Raw genomic sequence first — 20,182 nt, forward strand, 5'->3', positions numbered from 1 at the left:
CCCTTGTATAGACCCTCTATATACTCCTCCCGCCTTTCTGCTTTCCCTTCTTTGCTTAGAACTGGGTTTCCATCTGAGCTCTTGATATTCATACAAGTGGTTCTCTTTTCTCCAAAGGTCTCTTTAATTTTCCTGTAGGCAGTATCTATCTTACCCCTAGTGAGATAAGCCTCTACATCCTTACATTTGTCCTCTAGCCATCCCTGCTTAGCCATTTTGCACTTCCTGTCGATCTCATTTTTGAGACGTCTGTATTCCTTTTTGCCTGCTACATTTACTGCCTTCTTATATTTTCTCCTTTCGTCAATTAAGTTCAATATTTCTTCTGTTACCCAAGGAGTTCTACTAGCCCTCGTCATTTTTACCTACTTGATCTTCTGCTGCCTTCACTACTTCATCCCTCAGAGCTACCCATTCTTCATCTACTGTATTTCTTTCCCCCAATCCTGTCAATTGTTCCCTTATGCTCTCCCTGAAACTCTCTACAACCTCTGGTTTAGTCAGTTTATCCAGGTCACATCTCCTTAAATTCCCACCTTTTTGCAGTTTCTTCAGTTTTAATCTACAGTTCATAACCAATAGATTGAGGTCAGAGTCCACATCTGCCCCTGGAAATGTCTTACAATTTAAAACCTGGTTCCTAAATCTCTGTCTTACCATTATATAATCTATCTGATACCTTCTAGTATCTCCAGGCTTCTTCCATGTATACAACCTTCTTTCATGATTCTTGAACCAAGTGTTAGCTATGATTAAGTTATGCTCTGTGCAAAACTCTACCAGGCGGCTTCCTCTTTCATTTCTCTCCCCCAATCCATATTCACCCACTATGTTTCCTTCTCTCCCTTTTCCTACTCTCGAATTCCAGTCACCCATGACTATTAAATTTTCGTCTCCCTTCACTACCTGAATAATTTCTTTTATCTCATCATACATTTCTTCAATTTCTTCATCATCTGCAGAGCTAGTTGGCATATAAACTTGTACTACTGTAGTAGGTGTGGGCTCCTTTCTATCTTGGCCACAATAATGCATTCACTATGCTGTTTGTAGTAGCTTACCCGCACTCCTATTTTTTTATTCATTATTAAACCTACTCCTGCATTACCGCTATTTCATTTTGTGTTTATAACCCTGTATTCACCTGACCAAAAGTCTTGTTTTTCCTGCCACCGAACTTCACTAATTCCCATTATATCTAACTTTAGCCTATCCATTTCCGTTTTTAAATTTTCTAATCTACCTGCCTGGTTAAGGGATCTGACATTCCACTCCGATCCGTAGAACGCCAGTTTTCTTTCTCCTGATAACGACGTCCTCTTGAGTAGTCTCCGCCCGGAGATCCGAATGGGGGACTATTTTACCTCTGGAATATTTTACCCAAGAGGACGCCATCATCATTTATCCATACAGGAAAGCTGCATGCCCTCGGGAAAAATTACAGCAAGGCCGTTTTGGTTAATGTTGCAAGGCCAGGTCAGTCAATCATCCAGACTGTTGCCCCTGCAACTACTGAAAAGGCTACATTAATTATAATAACGAAATATATAATATTATCATTGAAGGTTAACTCTGGGACTTCACTGTAATTGCTGTGCAACATTTGTTAATGTCGGCTCTATTCATATTACAACTGCGAGCTTTAGTTGCAGCAAGACAGAATGGGTGAATAGCATTGGCGTAATTTTTGAAATTCCAGGAAATAAAGCGCCTAAATTGGCTGCAGCTGAGGGACTTCTGCATACCATACTATGTGTCATAATCATGGACTCCGCAACAAATGTCTGAAAACTCTACGATTTCAAGTTTAGTTCTAAACAAACAAAAACGGATGTCATTATTAATAACATATTAAAGTATTGGTGTAAACAAGTTGTTAAAGATGATATTGACCATGTAAACTTTGTAAGTATATCCACAGATACCAGTAATCATAAATTAACAGTGTTTCTTCCAGTATTATTTAAATATTTCATTTCATAAAACGGGGTTACATAGAAAATATTGGAATTCATTTCTACTGAAAATGAAATTTCTAATCCAGTATCTAACAATGTGATGTCGGTTCTGCACGATCTCTGCCTAGAATCGAAGTTTGAGTACTTATCCGCTTGCAATACGAACAGTATGTTTGATGGAGTACACGAAGTGGCAGAGAAAATGTTTTTGATAAATTATAAACAAGTCTTAGTAGGAATTATGTTTTAGGTGCGTGTTACGTGGCACATATCATGCACAACAGTGTCGAAACAGAATGAGATTTTCACTCTGCAGCGGAGTGTACGCGATGTGAATCTTCCTGGCAGATTAAAACTGTGTGCCGGACCGAGACTCGAACTTAGGACCTTCGCCTTTCGCGGGCAAGTGCTCTACCCAAGCACGACTCACGCCCCGTTCTCACAGCTTTACTTCTGCCAGTACCTCGTCTCCTACCTTCCAAACTTAACAGAAGCTCTCCTGCGAACCTTGCAGAACTAGCACTCCTGAAAGAAAGGATATTGCGGGGACATGGCTTAGCCACAGCCTAGGGGATGTTTCCAGAATGAGATTTTAACTCTGCAGCGGAGTGTACGCTGATGTGAAACTTCCTGGCAGATTAAAGTGAGGACTTGCCCGCGAAAGGCAAAGGTCCCGATTTCGAGCTCGGTCGGGCACACAGTTTTAATCTGCCAGGAAGTTTCAGTGTCGAAACAGTTGTTGGAAGGCTGCCAACTGATGCCGAGAATAGCGTTTGTAAAATTTACGAGCATTTTGATGGTGGTGCTGTAAGCGTGCTCAAAGAATTCTGTGATGTTCTAAATGTCAGTTACTGTGAATTGCTAGATTACAGCAGTACAAGATGGTTAGCATTGCTTCCTGCTCTTGAAAGGATTTTGAATTTATATCGTGCTCTAAAATTATTTTTATTCGTTGAATTTGGTAGCCATTTGTTTTTGCAATCAATTTTCTACGATGAGAATCTGAATTATGGTCATGGTTTGCTCACAGTTCAATCTATTTCAAGCAAGCATTCGAGAAATCGAAAAGCAGAATACCTGTCTTGAAGACACAGTATCTTGTTGTAAAAAAATTTATTATATAATGTAACATATGAATATTTGGTTTCCTGGGATAAACAATTTTCACTTTATAGTGTGGGCCCGTCCACATATTGCCAAGGTTGTGTCGACTACGCTTCCGAAGTTTCGCTGAGAAGCCCGTACTCATCTTCCATACAGTCCCGAACTTTCGCCATGCGATTTCGTATTTTTGAATCCCTCAAGAGGGACGTTCGTAGCTGTCGATTTGCTTTGAATAGAGAGGTGCACACTTGGAAACAATCGTGAGTCCGCGGACAACCGCAAACATTTTTCCATGAAGACATTGCCGTCTCGTCTCACAGTAGGATAAATGTATTAACAGATATGGTGATTACTTTTGAAATAATAAACAGTTTATTTACTTTTTTTCCATCTGCCTCGCTCTCGTTTGACTGCCCCTTGTAGACAAGACTAAGAGAGCTAGAACACGGGGGAAACAAAAATGGTGTCCAAGCAACGCTCAGCTTTGCGTGGCTGGAAACGGTTGTTTAATCTTGAGGAAAACTCCGAGAGCTGTCTCATTTTTTAACTGAAACGATATCGCAGGAATGTAATCTAATCTTTGTCTACCGTTAAACGTAGGTACTGACAAAAACTAATAGTGAATGTATTTGAAGATATTGTGAAATCCTGTGAAACTGGTTGAATTTGTTAATAGTTATCCCTTGAAGCCTTTTAGTTCCATTGCCTTACTGTAAACATTAGCATTTACCGAATGAAACGTGAGCAACACTGAGGTTTTGGAGCTCACCGCAGGAGTAACTTGCCGAATGCATGCTGTCTCATAAATCAACTGTGAGACGGAACACTCGAACAATCCTTTCATCCTTGCTCTGGGAAACTATGATCACAGCCATTGATGGAAGCATAAGCGGCCAAAGAAACTGCTAGCTAGGGCATAACCACCTATGGCAAGCTAACACACAACACGCAACTAACGTCGGCAAGCCCTTGCATATCAGCAACGTTGATGGGAAATACCAGCTGCTATTAAAGCCGACCAACAGTCTACAGCAAGGAAGCCGACGAGCTCGCCCACTGACGCACAAACAACTTGCCAACATCACCCTACACTGTGCATGTGATATGACCTATCGGACATAAAACGACGATGAACCTAACTGTTACAGGTTTGCTGACGCTGACCGAGAGATCAACACCAGCACCCAGCGGCAGCCGCCGAGTAAGAGCACTGCACAACGTCAGAGGTACCGACAAGCATCATACCCACAGCAAATCGAAGCTTACCCTTGCATGACCTGTCGCAGGCAGCAAGACATCCGCTACTGCTCTTACCACCCGACCTAACTACGGCAAAGGTTTTTTTTTCCCTTGGCTCTTGCCTTGGCACTTTTTTCCTCTGCCCTTCAAACCGCTACCCTTCGTTCGACTTTCGATCCAATCCATCTACAGATGAGCGCGTATTAGTCGTTAACCTTAACCAGACGAATCCAAACATCGCAGTACTCACATCCTGCGACACCTCACTTTAGTGAAAACTAACCCTTATGCAGAGATGGCAGAAGACTTTTGGAGTTGGCCATCATGCCGGTGTGGACGTGAAGGGGCTCCACCTCTTGAAAAAAAAATCTTCAGTACGGATACGATTGTTGTGTACTGAAAACTGATGTCGGAGTGAAAGTGGTTTGGAAATAATATTGCTACAGCAATACTTTGTATTCGCCAATTACCTCGTTCTAATACTGTAGATGTACTAAATGTAGAACAGGCTGTGTTCACCATTATATAATTGGCCAGTTAACGACATTAACAATCACAACATTGTTACACTAAAACTTTCAAAGATGTTGACTTTTCTCTTGCTGGATTGTTTGTGCTACTATAACTACTGGTAACAGATGTGGAAGAGTGCTTTATCGCGGAAATTATTCTTAAGACAACATCTCGTGTGATCAGCCGAGTGGTGGAATCGTCTTGTCGCTATTTCGCCTGAAGACGATCGGAACGAAACTCACTGAAACGTAGCGATGACACCACTCAACCACTCTTCTCATCACCAGAAAAGATTTTATCTCCAGAATAAAACGCCTAAGACTGCAATCACATATATTATATACTTACGATTTATGTACAAATATTTCCAAATCAAAGCAATTTTTATGCTCACTTGATAATAGAAAAAGCACCAGCTGAAGATAATTCTTGAAGAAAGTGTAGCCAGTTACATTTTAGGTTAAAATGCTATGAATGTTTGTTAATGTATTTAATTTTCAAGCCTCGATAAGTTCATAACCCTATGACGACTATTACAGTAAAACGGCCGGCCGGAGTGGCCGAGCGGTTCTAGGCGCTACAGTCTGGAACCGCGCGATCGCTACGGTCGCAGGTTCGAATCCTGCCTCGGGCATGGATGTGTCTGATGTCCTTAGATTAGTTAGGTTTAAGTAGTCCTGAGTTCTAGGGGACTGATGACCTCACAAGTTGTCCCATAGTGCTCAGAGCCATTTTTGAACAGAAAAAACGGTACAAATATCTAATATATCAACGAGAAAGTTATGTTAGTGTTGTGGATGCAGGATGATGCCCGATTTTCATGATGAATGCATGTATGTCATCGTTTGATGCAGGCTATATGACTAAACGTCAGAAACAATTAGACTGAAAACTGCAGAGACTACTAACACCAGAAAGGCACATGGTTTACAACCTACACTTCGCAACAAGGTGTAATTTTCGCTGTCCCAGGTAATCGGGTCATTCCACACCAAGTAGACAAATTTTAGAAATAATTTCCGACTTACTGTCAACAGTTAGAGTTAAATTTTACACAGAATGAAATTGAGCTGTGCAAAACACCATCTCGTGATCCAAAAACTCCTGGTTTTGCAATGCTTTCAGTAGCGGTCTCTTAAAGTGTCGTGTCAGCTCCACATTAGTTTTGACTACAGCTGTTAGTTACAATTTCAAGAGCGCGTCGTTCGCCATCTTTGTGCAGCACGATGTCAAGGTTGAGGAAAAATGTATCCTAACAGGCTTTCAACCAATTTGTGACAGCATTAACTTTTGATCAAACAAAGTAAAGTATACTGAATGTCCTTTAGTATTTCCGCAGAGAAGTTAACTACCGAACAGCAGCGGTTTTGAGTATTCTGGAAGTTATAGATACTTAAACGTGTCTTCAGGAATCTGCATCGAATTTGTGCATTCTTGTACATACTTAATATTCTAAATATTCTCACACACATTCTTCGTTTCTGTTCATTAGAAAAAGTAACTGATATGTACTAGGGAAGGTTTTCATTATTTTGGAGATCTTCTGGATAATATTAAAAACGTGTTTTGAAGTACTAAAAGTCAGAAGAAAACTTCAAAAAGCCAAGATCGCAAGTAAAGCATTTATTTCGACAACTGGTTTCGGTAAGACTGCGTTATCATCTTCGGATCTCCAATAGATAAAACCAAGATGACAGGGTAATAAGTATACAAGCCAAATATAATAATGTACAAAATTAACTGTCCTGTTGGTAAAGTAACATACTTTATGCTCTCCAAATTCACCTGATCTCCTCCATCTGTGCTATGTATTTCGCCACATGAAGACTATGCGTGTGAAAATTATGAAAGCCACTGAATATCGGCATGTCAGATTTAAAGTAAACAATATGTACAAACACAAGACTAATACGCAGAATACAAGTGCTCATGCTCAACAACTGACTACTGACTGACTAGTGAGATGCAGAGTAAACACAGCAACTGTTCCATAAGCCCACCAGATGGCACTGTGGTGCTACAAGCTGGAATCGTTTTGTGCAAAGCAAAGGCATGAATATACAATGCCAAGTAATTATTAATGTGCTAACTTGAAAAAGAGCTTTCAAAAAAGCGTTATTTATATACAAAGAATAACCCAAATCAGAAACCGTAGTTATCTTAAAACAGTACATTTTTATAAAAAGTTTTAGGGAATTCTTAAAAGACTCCATTCTGTTAACATGTAAAACTGGTTTGTATAATCAATTTACAACGTAATCCAGTAAGTAATGAAGCCAGATATTCTTCTTACTAGCCACTGTACATACTTTCGTTTTGGCTGAATTTGTCATCCTCAAAGACAGCGAAAACGCGCTTTTGATTCTTCTTAGAACGCATTTATCCCTTCTAGTTACCTACGTTATAAGCTTCCCAGTTTGATTGACCACGCTAGTTGAAAATATACATTTAAAAGCCTCCCTGAGATATCGATCAACATCTAGAAACAAGACTTACTGGCATTTTAGAGAAGAATAGCCATGAACTGATGAACTAGAGTTGACCATTTCTATAGTTTCCACTTGTTCACCATCATTAGCATTTGACGCCTTTGAGGAAGATAGCCGGCCGGAGTGGCCGAGCGGTTCTAGGCGCTACAGTCTGGAACCACCCTGCTGCTACGGTCGCAGGTTCGAATCCTGCCCCGGGCATGGATGTGTGTGATGTCCTTAGGTTAGTTAGGTTTAAGTAGTTCTAAGTTATAGGGGACTGATGACCTCAGATGGTCCCATAGTGCTCAAAGCCATTTGAATCATTTTTTTTTCTTTGAGGAAGATAATAAACTCCTGGAAATGGAAAAAAGAACACATTGACACCGGTGTGTCAGCCCCACCATACTTGCACCGGACACTGCGAGAGGGCTGTACAAGCAATGATCACACGCACGGCACAGCGGACACACCAGGAACCGCGGTGTTGGCCGTCGAATGGCGCTAGCTGCGCAGCATTTGTGCACCGCCGCCGTCAGTGTCAGCCAGTTTGCCGTGGCATACGGAGCTCCATCGCAGTCTTTAACACTGGTAGCATGCCGCGACTGCGTCGACGTGAACCGTATGTGCAGTTGACGGACTTCGAGCGAGGGCGTATAGTGGGCATGCGGGAGGCCGGGTGGACGTACCGCCGAATTGCTCAACACGTGGGGCGTGAGGTCTCCACAGTACATCGATGTTGTCGCCAGTGGTCGGCGGAAGGTGCACGTGCCCGTCGACCTGGGACCGGACCGCAGCGACGCACGGATGCACGCCAAGACCGTAGGATCCTACGTAGTGCCGTAGGGGATCGCACCGCCACTTGCCAGCAAATTAGGGACACTGTTGCTCCTGGGGTATCGGCGAGGACCATTCGCAACCGTCTCCATGAAGCTGGGCTACGGTCCCGCACTCCGTTAGGCCGTCTTCCGCTCACGCCCCAACATCGTGCAGCCCGCCTCCAGTGGTGTCGCGACAGGCGTGAATGGAGGGACGAATGGAGACGTGTCGTCTTCAGCGATGAGAGTCGCTTCTGCCTTGGTGCCAATGATGGTCGTATGCGTGTTTGGCGCCGTGCAGGTGAGCGCCACAATCAGGACTGCATGCGACCGAGGCACACAGGGCCAACACCCGGCATCATGGTGTGGGGAGCGATCTCCTACACTGGCCGTAGACCACTGGTGATCGTCGAAGGGACACTGAATAGTGCACGGTACATCCAAACCGTCATCGAACCCATCGTTCTACCATTCCCAGACTGGCAAGGGAACTTGCTGTTCCAACAGGACAATGCACGTCCGCATGTATCCCGTGCCACCCAACGTGCTCTAGAAGGTGTAAGTCAACTACCCTGGCCAGCAGGATCTCCGGATCTGTCCCCCATTGAGCATGTTTGGGACTGGATGAAGCGTCGTCTCACGCGGTCTGCACGTCCAGCACGAACGCTGGTCCAACTGAGGCGCCAGGTGGAAATGGCATGGCAAGCCGTTCCACAGGACTACATCCAGCATCTCTACGATCGTCTCCATGGGAGAATAGCAGCCTGCATTGCTGCGAAAGGTGGATATACACTGTACTAGTGCCGACATTGTGCATGCTCTGTTGCCTGTGTCTATGTGCCTGTGGTTCTGTCAGTGTGATCATGTGATGTATCTGACCCCAGGAATGTGTCAATAAAGTTTCCCCTTCCTGGGACAATGAATTCACGGTGTTCTTATTTCAATTTCCAGGAGTGTAGAACAGTACGTGTCTTGTTAACACCATTCTGGCATTTACGTCAGTTCAGTTGCGTTTCCTTTTTCAAGTTCATTTTAAGACCTCTTTAGTGACTTGACTGGTTCGTGCGAAAGGACTGCAGCAATATTTCTGAGTGAACTCAAACTGAATGACAGCTGATGGCTGAATTTCTTTCAAGGTCATAACCAGAGCGTAGTCTCAGCTGTCTTTCTTGAGCAGGTTGTAATTTATTAATTAAGTCGAGTATTTTTTTACAGTTATTTAAAAAAAAGTCCTTAAGGCACTGTGAATCAACGCTACAATGTGGTTGTAAGAAGAATAAAAAAAGTGTTTTCGTTTTCTTTGAGAATGACAAATTTAGCCAGAACGGAAATTTGTAAAATGAACAGTAAGAAGAATGTCTGGTTTGATTTCTTACCGGATCACGTTGTTAATTGAGTATGTAAACAAAGATGGTGAAAGATGCGCTCTTGAAATTGTAACTAACAGTTGTGGTCAAAACTATCATGGTGCTGACACGACACTTACGAGGTTGCTACAGAGCAAATGGCTGGTTCCATCCGTTCTGCACGAAATAACTGAAGCTATACCTAGTAAAGAAAACAATTCCAACTTCATTTTAGGCTTTTCATCTACGTTGGTAAAGAATTTCGCATGTGTTCTCGGAATCAGACGTGACTAACTTTTGTGCATCGACCACAAGTATTTGATTCAATGATGGCAATTTATCAAATCGCTTCTTAGAAATAATGTTGTGAACAGTCTCTAATGCTATTACGAAGGTGAATCTGTTCGATACATAAACCACATATTATCGGCCTGCCCTAAATATGAAAATATAGGAGCGAACTTACCCGTCAACTGAAGAAATCGGCAGTTTATTATTTGTAAACTGAGTTCACTTACCCAAGACATTAAACAAATTCATCGTGGCTTGGTAACTTAGCTTATAGCTGTTTTTTTGTCAACTCGATACGCTGTCCACCTTACAAGGGAACCTCCCCATCGCACCCCCCTCAGATTTAGTTATAAGTTGGCACAGTGGAGGATAGGCCTTGAAAAACTGAACACAGATCAATCGAGAAAACAGGAAGAAGTTGTGTGGAACTATGAAAAAAATAAGCAAAATATACAAACTGAGTAGTCCATGCGCAAGATATGCAACATAAAGGAGAATGTGAGTTGAGAAGCGGCGTGGTCCCGTGGTCAGCGTGAGCAGCTGTGGAACGAGAGGTCATTGGTTCAAGCCTTCCCTCGATTGAAAAGTTAATTTTTTTTATTTTCAGATAACTATTATCTGTCCGTCCGTCCGTCCGATGCGAGGTAAGTGCGCCGTAGTATGGGGACATTGTATGAAAACGTTAAAAACATATGTTTTGACAGAGCGCAGGGAAAACTGTGCGACTGTGAAACTGTTGCTTTGATTTGTTGCAGTTTATATGACAAACTATTATGTTTTCATCACATTTTTGGGAGTGATTATCACATCCACAAGAAAACCTAAATCGGGCAAGGCAGAAGAATCTTTTTACCCATTCGCACATGCCGTGACCAGTATCGTATAGAATATATCAGACGTGTTTTCATGAATCGGTTGACCTATGACCTTGCGATCAAATGTTTTCATTCCCATTGGAGAGGCACGTCCTTTCGTCTACTAATCGCACGGTTTTGCGGTGCCGTCGCAAAACACAGACACTAAACTTATTACAGTGAACAGAGATGTCAATGAACGAACGGACAGATCATAACCTTGCAAAAATAAAGAAGGTAAATTTTTCAGTCGAGAGAAGACTTGAACCAAGGTCCTCTGGTGCCGCAGTTTCTCACGCTAACCACGGGACCACGACGCTCCTGAGCTCACATTATCCTTGATGTTGCATATCTTGCGCATGGACTACTCAGTTTGTATATTTTGCTTATTTTTTTTCATAGTTCCACACAATTTCTTCCTGTTTTCTCACTTGACCTATGTTCAGTTTTTCAAGGCTTATCCACTGTGCCAACTTATAACTAAATCTGAGGGGGGTGCGATGGGGAGGTTCCCTTGTTAGTAAAACCGTAATTACGTATATTACTACAAATGTGTGAAGAACAAATGTGAACTGTGGAGAGATTTTTTGATAGCTCTTTGTGTATTATATATTCTAGTTTGCGTTGGGTAGTGATCATTTTAAAGACGAGTTGTGTTGAAAGGATGGCTGTATGATGTAGTTAATTTCAAATACCAAGTTAAGAAACAAATTATTTCTGTTATTCAAACGTGTAAAGTAAATATTTCTAGCTCCTGAACATTACCTGAACTCATATGGCCTAGCTATAAGTTACGCACTTAGTCTCTCAATATCCAAGTTTCATGGAGAATTCTGAACAAGAATTCGTACATAAAGAACCTCGCTGCTGCAAAATCGAGAACTGTATTTCCTATAAGGATGATGTGCTATGCTTGTATGATGGTAAAACACAGCAGTTAAAAACATTCTTTATGAACTTCTATACGTAACAAAACCATGATTTTGTAAAGAGGCTTTTCTATAAATTTCGTGGACCTTAGTAGAGACATTAGTACAAATCAACTCTATCAGCGTTCACAGAAATACTACAACCTTTAATATTACAATCCCTGTACGCATCCAGCACACCTGTGAGACAAACATGAAGGTTTGAACTCAGTGGTACATGGCATCATATGCGTTTCATCATTAGAATAGACCTTTCAAACAAAATTACGTACGCTCAGATCCTTCACCTTCAGCAGTGATTTTAGCTCATCTGATTTCCATTCAATACAGAAAAGACATAATAAGGCTGTACACTTTCTGTATGCTGTTCTACACACGGAGCCAATAAGGAGTAAATGTGGTGCACTCGCCCGTTTAATGCCAAAATTCCGGAGGCTACTTAAAAAAAAAAAAAAAAAAAAAAAAGAAAAGAAAACTCACTCTAGAATAACAATGGACATAGTTAGCACGAAATTCACTAGGAAAGACGGTGGCAATTCTTTGTCAGAAAGAGGCTTTCTAAAGATCATTTACAACCTTTGTGAAAATTTATATTTGGAGCAACCGGGTAGCCCTGTGGTAGTTAATTTGTCTGGATATGAGAGAAGCTGGAGACTACAACAGACAGATTCAGCATATCGCATAATACACTGAAATAAAAAAAACGCAACACCCAAAAATAATTTATGTAGTGTAATGATATTTCGGAGGTACATCTGTCTAGGGAACATACCTATGTGATTTACGATGCAAGATCACAGGTTAATTAATGTACATGAGAGATAAACCACTGCATTACTAGCAGTGTAGGCACCAGAATGTTGAATGCTAGCATGTATATTTGCATGCATTGTATTGAACAGTTTGAGGGTTGGAATTCCATACCTGTTGCACTTGGTCGGTTAATACAGGGACGGTTAGTGCTGTTTGTGAACGACGCTGGAGTTGTCGTACGATGATATCCCGCATGTGCTCGACTGGAGACAGATCTGGTGATCGAGCAGGCCAAGATAACATGTGGACACTCTGTAGAGCATATTGGGTTACAACAGCGGTATGTGGGCTAGTGTTATCCTGTTGGCAAACACCCCCAGGTAAAGCTGTTCATGAATGTCACCACAACAGATCAAATCACTAGATTGACGTACAAAATTGCAGACAGTGTGTCTGGGATAACGACGAGAATACTCCTGCTGTCTTACGAAATGGCACCCCAGACCATAACTCCAGGTGTTGATCCAGTGTGCCTAGCACGAAGACAGGTTGGCTGCAGACCTTCAACTGGCCTCTTTCTAACCAACACAGTTATAGAGCGAATACTGTTACATTGATTGTAAAGATGTTCCATTTCAAAGATAGAGTTGTTTTGTGAGTACTGTATAGGTAAGACCGTACATTATTTATTTACATTTAGCATCATGAGAATTATAGTTACATATAAATGTGCTACTTGGTCTGCGGATAGGTGTAGGAATATTATTTGCTTTGGAGGGTGGAAAATAATTATTGGAAATTTATCAGGAAAGGGGTGTTAGCTAACTCGGTTTGCTCATTAAGGATATAGTCTGGGGTGCTGTTTTTGTGTAAGTGTACTTCTATTTCTTCTAATATATTCATAGTGGCTCCTTTTTCTGCTAGATGTAAAATTTTTAAGTTCTTCTCAATGTTTCTCACTGAATGGTTTTCTTCAGCAATATGGGCTGCAAATGTAGAGCTGTTCAAGTTGCCAAGCCTTAAAGCATCAATGTGTTCTTTGTGTCTAACTTCAAAACTTCTGCCTCTCTGTCAAATGTAGAATTTTGGGCATGTATCGCCTCTGAGTTCGTATATTCCTGATTTACCGTAGGGGTCTTGGAGGTATTTACATCATGGAGTACTTTTTGTTGTAATTTATTATTTGTGGAAAATCTCAAAAAATGGTTCAAATGGCTCTGAGCACTATGCGACTTAACTTCTGAGGTCATCAGTCGCCTAGAACTTAGAACTAATTAAACCTAACTAACCTAAGGACATCACACACATCCATGCCCGTGGCAGGATTCGAACCTGCGACCGTAGCAGTGCCGCGGTTCCGGACTGCGCGCCTAGAACCACTAGGCCACCGCGGCCGGCGTGGAAAATCTGATTGTGATATTTTGCTTTTTAATAAGTTTGCTATTTGGTATGATAGTGGGCCTATGTTTGGGAGAGCAGCATACTTAGGTTTGGCTTCTGTGGTACACTGATTTGGTTTGGAGTGCATGTTGTGCGGATGGCTGTTAAGTGGAGCTGCGGTTTTTGTTTCGCATTTTGTTGGGTAGTTTTTCTATTATTATGGGTTTATTGAGGAAAGTTATTGATGAGTCTTTATCCATGTTTAATTAATAACTAGCAATTAGAAACCATCTATTAAATAAAACTAGTTGTCAGAAGCGAGGTATTTTGATCTCCTGCTTCGACTGAAATACATCAGTTGCTTCAAGAAACTTTTCTAAAAAATTGTAGTTGTGGCCGGTCGCGCTGCGCTGATGACCTGGAAGAGGTAGTCCTCCAATTGGTCGACCAAACCTCGTCGACGGATACCAGCAACATCTCACGTTCCGTGAATGTAACCCGAAACAGCGTCTGGTGAGTTCTCCATGAACAGCATCTTTCCCGTACCACGTCCAGCCCAGCTGATTTTGCGCCACATGTCAGGTACTGCGCATGGTTCCTACACCGTTGTGTAGAAGTTCCAGACTTCCCCATAATTTTTTTCACAGACGAAGAGCATTTCACTATTAAGGTCTGCTCAGCCATCGTAACATCCACATTTGGGTGCCGGAAACCATCGTGGCACACATCCCCATGGATTTCAACTTCGCTTCTGTATTAATTTGTGAGCTGTTACTATCCATCGTTGCCTGATTGGCCTGTATACTCTACGCCTCGTCCACCGGGTCACAGCTAGTTGCTCTCCCTGCAAGACGTACTGGTGCAGCATTTGGAGAGTGTGCCGTTGCACATCCATCTGACGATGTGGTTCTACCACAATGGTGCACCAGTCCGCTTTGCACACAGTGTTGTTGAGCACCTTTAACAGACGTTCGGGGAGAGGTGGACAGGTCGCAGTGGACTGATTCGTTGGCTAGCACTGTCACCTCGTTCAGCACCTCTGGACTTTTTCCTTTGGGGCTACTTGAAGCACACTGTTTACGAGACTCCTGTGGAATCACAGGACGATCTTCTTGTCTATGTAACGGCTGCAGCGGAGGTCGTTCAGGACACTCCAGGACTTCTGGACCGTGTGTGTGTGAACGCTGTTCGCAGATAAATTTCATTCAAAGAAACTCGTCGTCGCCACATCGAGAAATTGATGTAGTTCGCACAGGTACGGCTTGGTTGATACACGTGCAGCATACCTTTCAAAGTCGTTTTTCTTCCAAACCGCGCATTTCTGGACATTCTTGTTACCAGATGCTGCTGTGCTGAGTCCCCTTTACAACACCCATAATTGTGTATTATTAATTCTGAATCATCCTGCAGAAAAAAGATGAGTCCACAAAACGAGCCGCCTACGAGATACTTTATGGTGCGCGATTAATAACCGACACTGACATATTTCAAATACAAACTTTTCTGTTAAGGTCCCATCTAACTGGACTCAAAGTTCAGCCAAGGCCTACTATAATCAAAAATTCAGTTCTACTTAAGCACGTTATCCCTGTTAAAGTGGGTGTCGTCCACACATTTTGAGGCAGTACTGCAACCGTCTCTCCAGTGCGTTACGAATTCCTTCAGACACCAGCAGATTGTCTCGTAAATCTTGACAAAACTGTACAGTCCGCTGCTTCACTTCTTCAGCCATATCAGTGGGAGTGCTTGTGCACTTCACTTTTGAGATGGCCTATAAACAAAAATCACGTGAGGTTAGGTGAGCTAGAAGGCCAACCTACCCACCTGGGACCATATCGGTGCGTTAGACGCCTAACTTCACTCGCAAATTGTGCCTCTGGCTATGTACCATGGTAGCCAATGGTTGAAGGATGAGGCAAATTAGAAGTGAACTTTACCGAGAAGTTAATATTTGAAACACATTTGTGCTAACTAGAACAATATTTCATACAGAAGTCAGTGGCGAATCCCTAACCACACATTAGCGGTTGTCCCGGAAACGGTTTGCTTGCGGATCCACGTCTTATAGAATATTTTTGCTTCTGCTATAGTATTCCTTCATCTGTGCCAGTTTTCGCTATTAATTATGAGCCACTCTATACATATAATAACAACATTTTTAGTCTGATGTTTATCGATAAATCGATACGTATTATACAAATGGATATACGTATTATGTGTGTATGTAACGTTGTATGATGTATGTATGTATGTATGTTTCAAATCTCCTCCTAGACAACTGGACCGATTTCAGCCAAACATTGTACACATATAACGTACTGTCTAGAAATAATCGCCTTCCTATCAAATGGGTGGGCGTGGGGGTGAGGGTGAAAAAGCGTGAATACCCTTTATTTAGTCATCCAGTATTTGAGAATGAGAGCACTTACTAACTTGCAGCAAACTTTATACATAATTTCAAACGTTCGTCTTTTTCCAGCAGACAACTCCCACAAAATGATGAAAGAAAAAAAAGTTCATCGCTTACTATACTTTTGCTATTCATGCTGTAAAACTGCCGCATAAAGCATGACGTTCTAGTTTATTACTTCTGTGTTACTAAGAATATTCGTTACATTTTTGCAGAGAGCATTCACTTATACCACTCAATGTACCAGCAAAATTATATCATCGTACGACACATAGTTCAGGAGATGCAACCTCGTTAACATCGAGCTGCATGAAAATGAAACTGCGGGACGAAATTCGTGTGAAATATATTTGTAAAAATTATTCCAGGGTGGTGCTGTAACCAGTTCAAAATGTATTTCAGGGTAAAAATAGTCCTGGTTGAGAAATTATTTAATGTCAACGACGCGTTTCATCCTTTTCTGGGATCATCAGATTATCTATAAAAACAAGAAACCAATCATTTAATAACAGAGGAAGGGGCATTGTTTTATCTTTAAGTGTGCGTACGTGGGCAAAACTACAGTTACGAAGCTCGTACTAGGTCCCCGGAAAAATTTCCTCCATATTTATTTGGTGCTCATAGTAGCTACAATTTGGAAAGAAATACTGTAGGGTTAAGAACTACCAGCCTCCTATTAGTGATAACGTGTAGAGAGAAGGGAGCAGGAAGAGATGGACAGACAAAGAGGGTGGAGGAGAGATGGGCATAGATATGATAGAAGAGGTGGACAGGGAGAGGGGGAGTGGGAAAAGTACCGAGAGAAGGGATAGAGGGAGATGGACAGAGGGGCAGGAGCACATGGACAGAGCGAGGGTCGAGTATCAGATGGACAGGGGGGGGGGGGTATATGGACTGAGAGAGAGAGAAGAAGGAGATGGGCTAGTAGTAGACTGGAATATGCAGGGTGTCCCAAAAAAACAACGACATACTTCAGTGACAGGCCCCTTACATCAAAACAAGAAAAAACTGTCTGTAAACGATGGCTCTAAAGCGCGTACCTTAAGTGATTTGTTCATCTTCGACACTATGAAACACTTCTACTACTCTTCTACTGAAATCTATTTGATTTTAATATTGTAGAAAAAGATAGTATAGACCAAAACAAGGAAACAAAATCAAGTAAACATGGGTTCTAAAATGATTACCTAGAGAGCTATGAGCAATTGTTCAATACAAGAGGTGTGCTTCACACTTGCGAAGATGAGCAACCGCTCACAGGTCTTAAAGTATGCATTTTGCACCCCATGTTTACCAGACATTTTTTTTCTTGTTTTGGTCGATACCTTCTCCTCCCAAAATATGGACCTTGCAGTAGAAGAGATCTGTTTCATGGTGTCTAAGCTGAACAAGTACTCATACCTCTTAGGTATACATTTTAGAGCCCACGTTTACTAGACGTTTTACTTTTTTCTGTATAAGGAATGTGTCCCTGAAGTTTGTGTTGCTTTTGGGACGCCCTGTATACATAACCAGGCAACGACGGGTGCTCAACTAGTGTGTAATAAATCTCGTGTGGTTCACAGCGTGGCGCAAATACACTACCGGCCATTAAAATTGCTACACGAAGAAGAAATGCAGATGATAAACGGGTATTCATTGGACAAATATATTATACTAGAACTGACATGTGATTACATTTTCACGCGATTTGGGTGCATAGATCCTGAGAAATCAGTACCCAGAACAACCACCTCTGGCCGTAATAACGGCCTTGATACGCCTGGGCATTGAGTCAAACAGAGCTTGGATGGCGTGTACAGGTACAGCTGCCCATGCAGCTTTAACAGGGTACCACAGTTCATCAAGAGTACTGACTGGCGTATTGTGACGAGCCAGTTGCTCGGCCACCATTGACCAGACGTTTTCAATTGGTGAGAGATCTGGAGAATGTGTTGGCCAGGGCAGCAGTCGAACATTTTCTGTATCCAGAAAGGCCCGTACAGGACCTGCAACATGTGGTCGTGCATTATCCTGCTGAAATGTAGGGTTTCGCAGGGATCGAATGAAGGGTACACCCATGTGTCGTAACACATCTGAAATGAACGTCCACTGTTCAAAGTGCCGTCAATGCGCACAAGAGGTGGCCGAGACGCGTAACCAATGGCATCCCATACCAACACGCCGGGTGATAGGTCAGTATGGCGATGACGAATACACGCTTCCAATGTGCGTTCACCGCGATGTCGCCAAACACGGATGCGAACATCATGATGCTGTAAACAGAACCTGGATTCATCCAAAAAATGACGTTTTGCCATTTGTGCACCCAGGTTCGCCGCTGAGTACACCATCGCAGGCGCTCTTGCCTGTGATGCAAAAAAATGGTTCAAATGGCTCTGAGCACTATGGGACTTAACATCTATGGCTATCAGTCCCCTAGAACTTAGAACTACTTAAACCTAACGAACGTAAGGACAGCACACAACACCCAGCCATCACGAGGCAGAGAAAATCCCTGACCCCGCCGGGAATCGAACCCGGGAACCCGGGCGTGGGAAGCGAGAACGCTACCGCACGACCACGAGATGCGGGCCCTGTGATGCAGTGTCAAGGGTAACCGCAGCCATGGTCTCCGAGCTGATAGTCCATGCAGCTGAAAACGTCGTCGAACTGTTCGTGCAGATGGTTGTTGTCTTGCAAACGTCCCCATCTATTGACTCAGGGACGAGACGTGGCTGCACGCTCCGTTACAGCCATGCGGATACGATGCCTGTCATCTCGACTGCTAGTGATACGAGGCCGTTGGGATCCAGCACGGCGTTCCGTATTACCCCCCTGAACCCACTGATTCCATATTCTGCTAACAGTCATTGGATCTCGACTAACGCGAGCAGCAATGTCGCGATACGATAAACCGGAATCGCGACAGGCTACAATCCGACCTTTATCAAAGTCGGAAACGTGAATTTATGCATTTCTCCTCCTTACACGAGGCATCACAACAACGTTTCACCAAGCAACGCCGGTCAACTGCTGTTTGTGTATGAGAAATCGGTAGTGTATAAACGTCTGACGACATGACGGGTGTGTGAAATTGAACTGGTGCTGTCGGCAGTGTGGAAATCAGGTCCCTCATACAGAGGGGTGTTATTGTATTTGTGGCATGAGTAAGAGGCAACATGCAAACGCAGGTTAATATCTGAAGGGTGATGGTAAGGGGGGGGGGGGGGAGGAGGAGGAGTGTCTCCTGTTTACGCAAAATGTTCTCGAGCCGGCCCTGATTATGCCCCTCCACGCCGTTCAGCTGTGTGGAGAGTAGGCATCGAAAGAATGTCCTCTGGACGAAAGGCAGATAGTATGTGGAAGAGCACTCACCTCGAGTGGTCCGCGCAGTCGTGTCGTCAGCGGAGAAGTTATCCTGCCTCTACGTCGGTCGCCTTGTGGCCAGGGACCGGATGCGGGTTTGGCGGCTCGCGCCGTGGCGCGCTGCGAAGCCAGATAAGGCCAGCCAGCGCAGGGCAGATAAGGCCCCAGCTGCATCAGCCGGCATTGCGGCCACTTGTCGATCGTTATCACGCCACCTCCACCTCACTGGCGGCGTACGCCACGCCACTGCGGCTCCTCTGAACCTCTACGTTGGCACGTGCGGTTTCCCTGACATTCGCTATGGCAGTTTGTGTTGTGGCTGTTAAAATTCAAACATAATACATTCCAATCAAGAACAGCTGCCAAGATGAGTAACATAGAAGTAGATATGCTCGGTGTAACAAAGCAGCTTAAATCACTTAATAAAGGCAAGGCCTCCGGTCCACATTGTATACCAGTCAGGTTCCTCTCAGAGTATCCTCATAAAACATCTCCATATTTAGCAATTATACAGGGTGTTACAAAAAGGTACGGCCAAACTTTCAGGAAACATTCCTCACACACAAAGAAAGAAAATATGTTATGTGGACATGTGTCCGGAAACGCTTACTTTCCGTGTTAGAGATCATTATATTACTTCTCTTGAAATCACATTAATCATGGAATGGAAACACACAGCAACAGAACGTATCTGCGTGACTTCAGACACTTTGTTACAGGAAATGTTCAAAATGTCCTCCGTTAGCGAGGATACATACATCCACCCTCCGT

At 43.0% G+C, this 20,182-nt stretch overlaps 1 protein-coding gene across 1 annotated transcript in view; it reads right to left on the bottom strand.

The window, feature by feature from the left end:
• Window positions 1–19,466, bottom strand: part of LOC126092315 (cadherin-23-like) — a 517,289-nt gene extending 497,823 nt beyond the window's left edge. Inside the window, exon 1 of the mRNA XM_049907844.1 lies at window positions 19,421–19,466. The gene's annotated coding sequence lies outside the window, so the exon portion shown is untranslated. The remainder of the gene's footprint in view (window positions 1–19,420) is intronic.
• Window positions 19,467–20,182: the final 716 nt, after the last annotated feature.

Source organism: Schistocerca cancellata, chromosome 7 (genome assembly GCF_023864275.1).
Source record: "Schistocerca cancellata isolate TAMUIC-IGC-003103 chromosome 7, iqSchCanc2.1, whole genome shotgun sequence".
NCBI classification, from domain to species: Eukaryota; Metazoa; Arthropoda; class Insecta; order Orthoptera; family Acrididae; genus Schistocerca; species Schistocerca cancellata.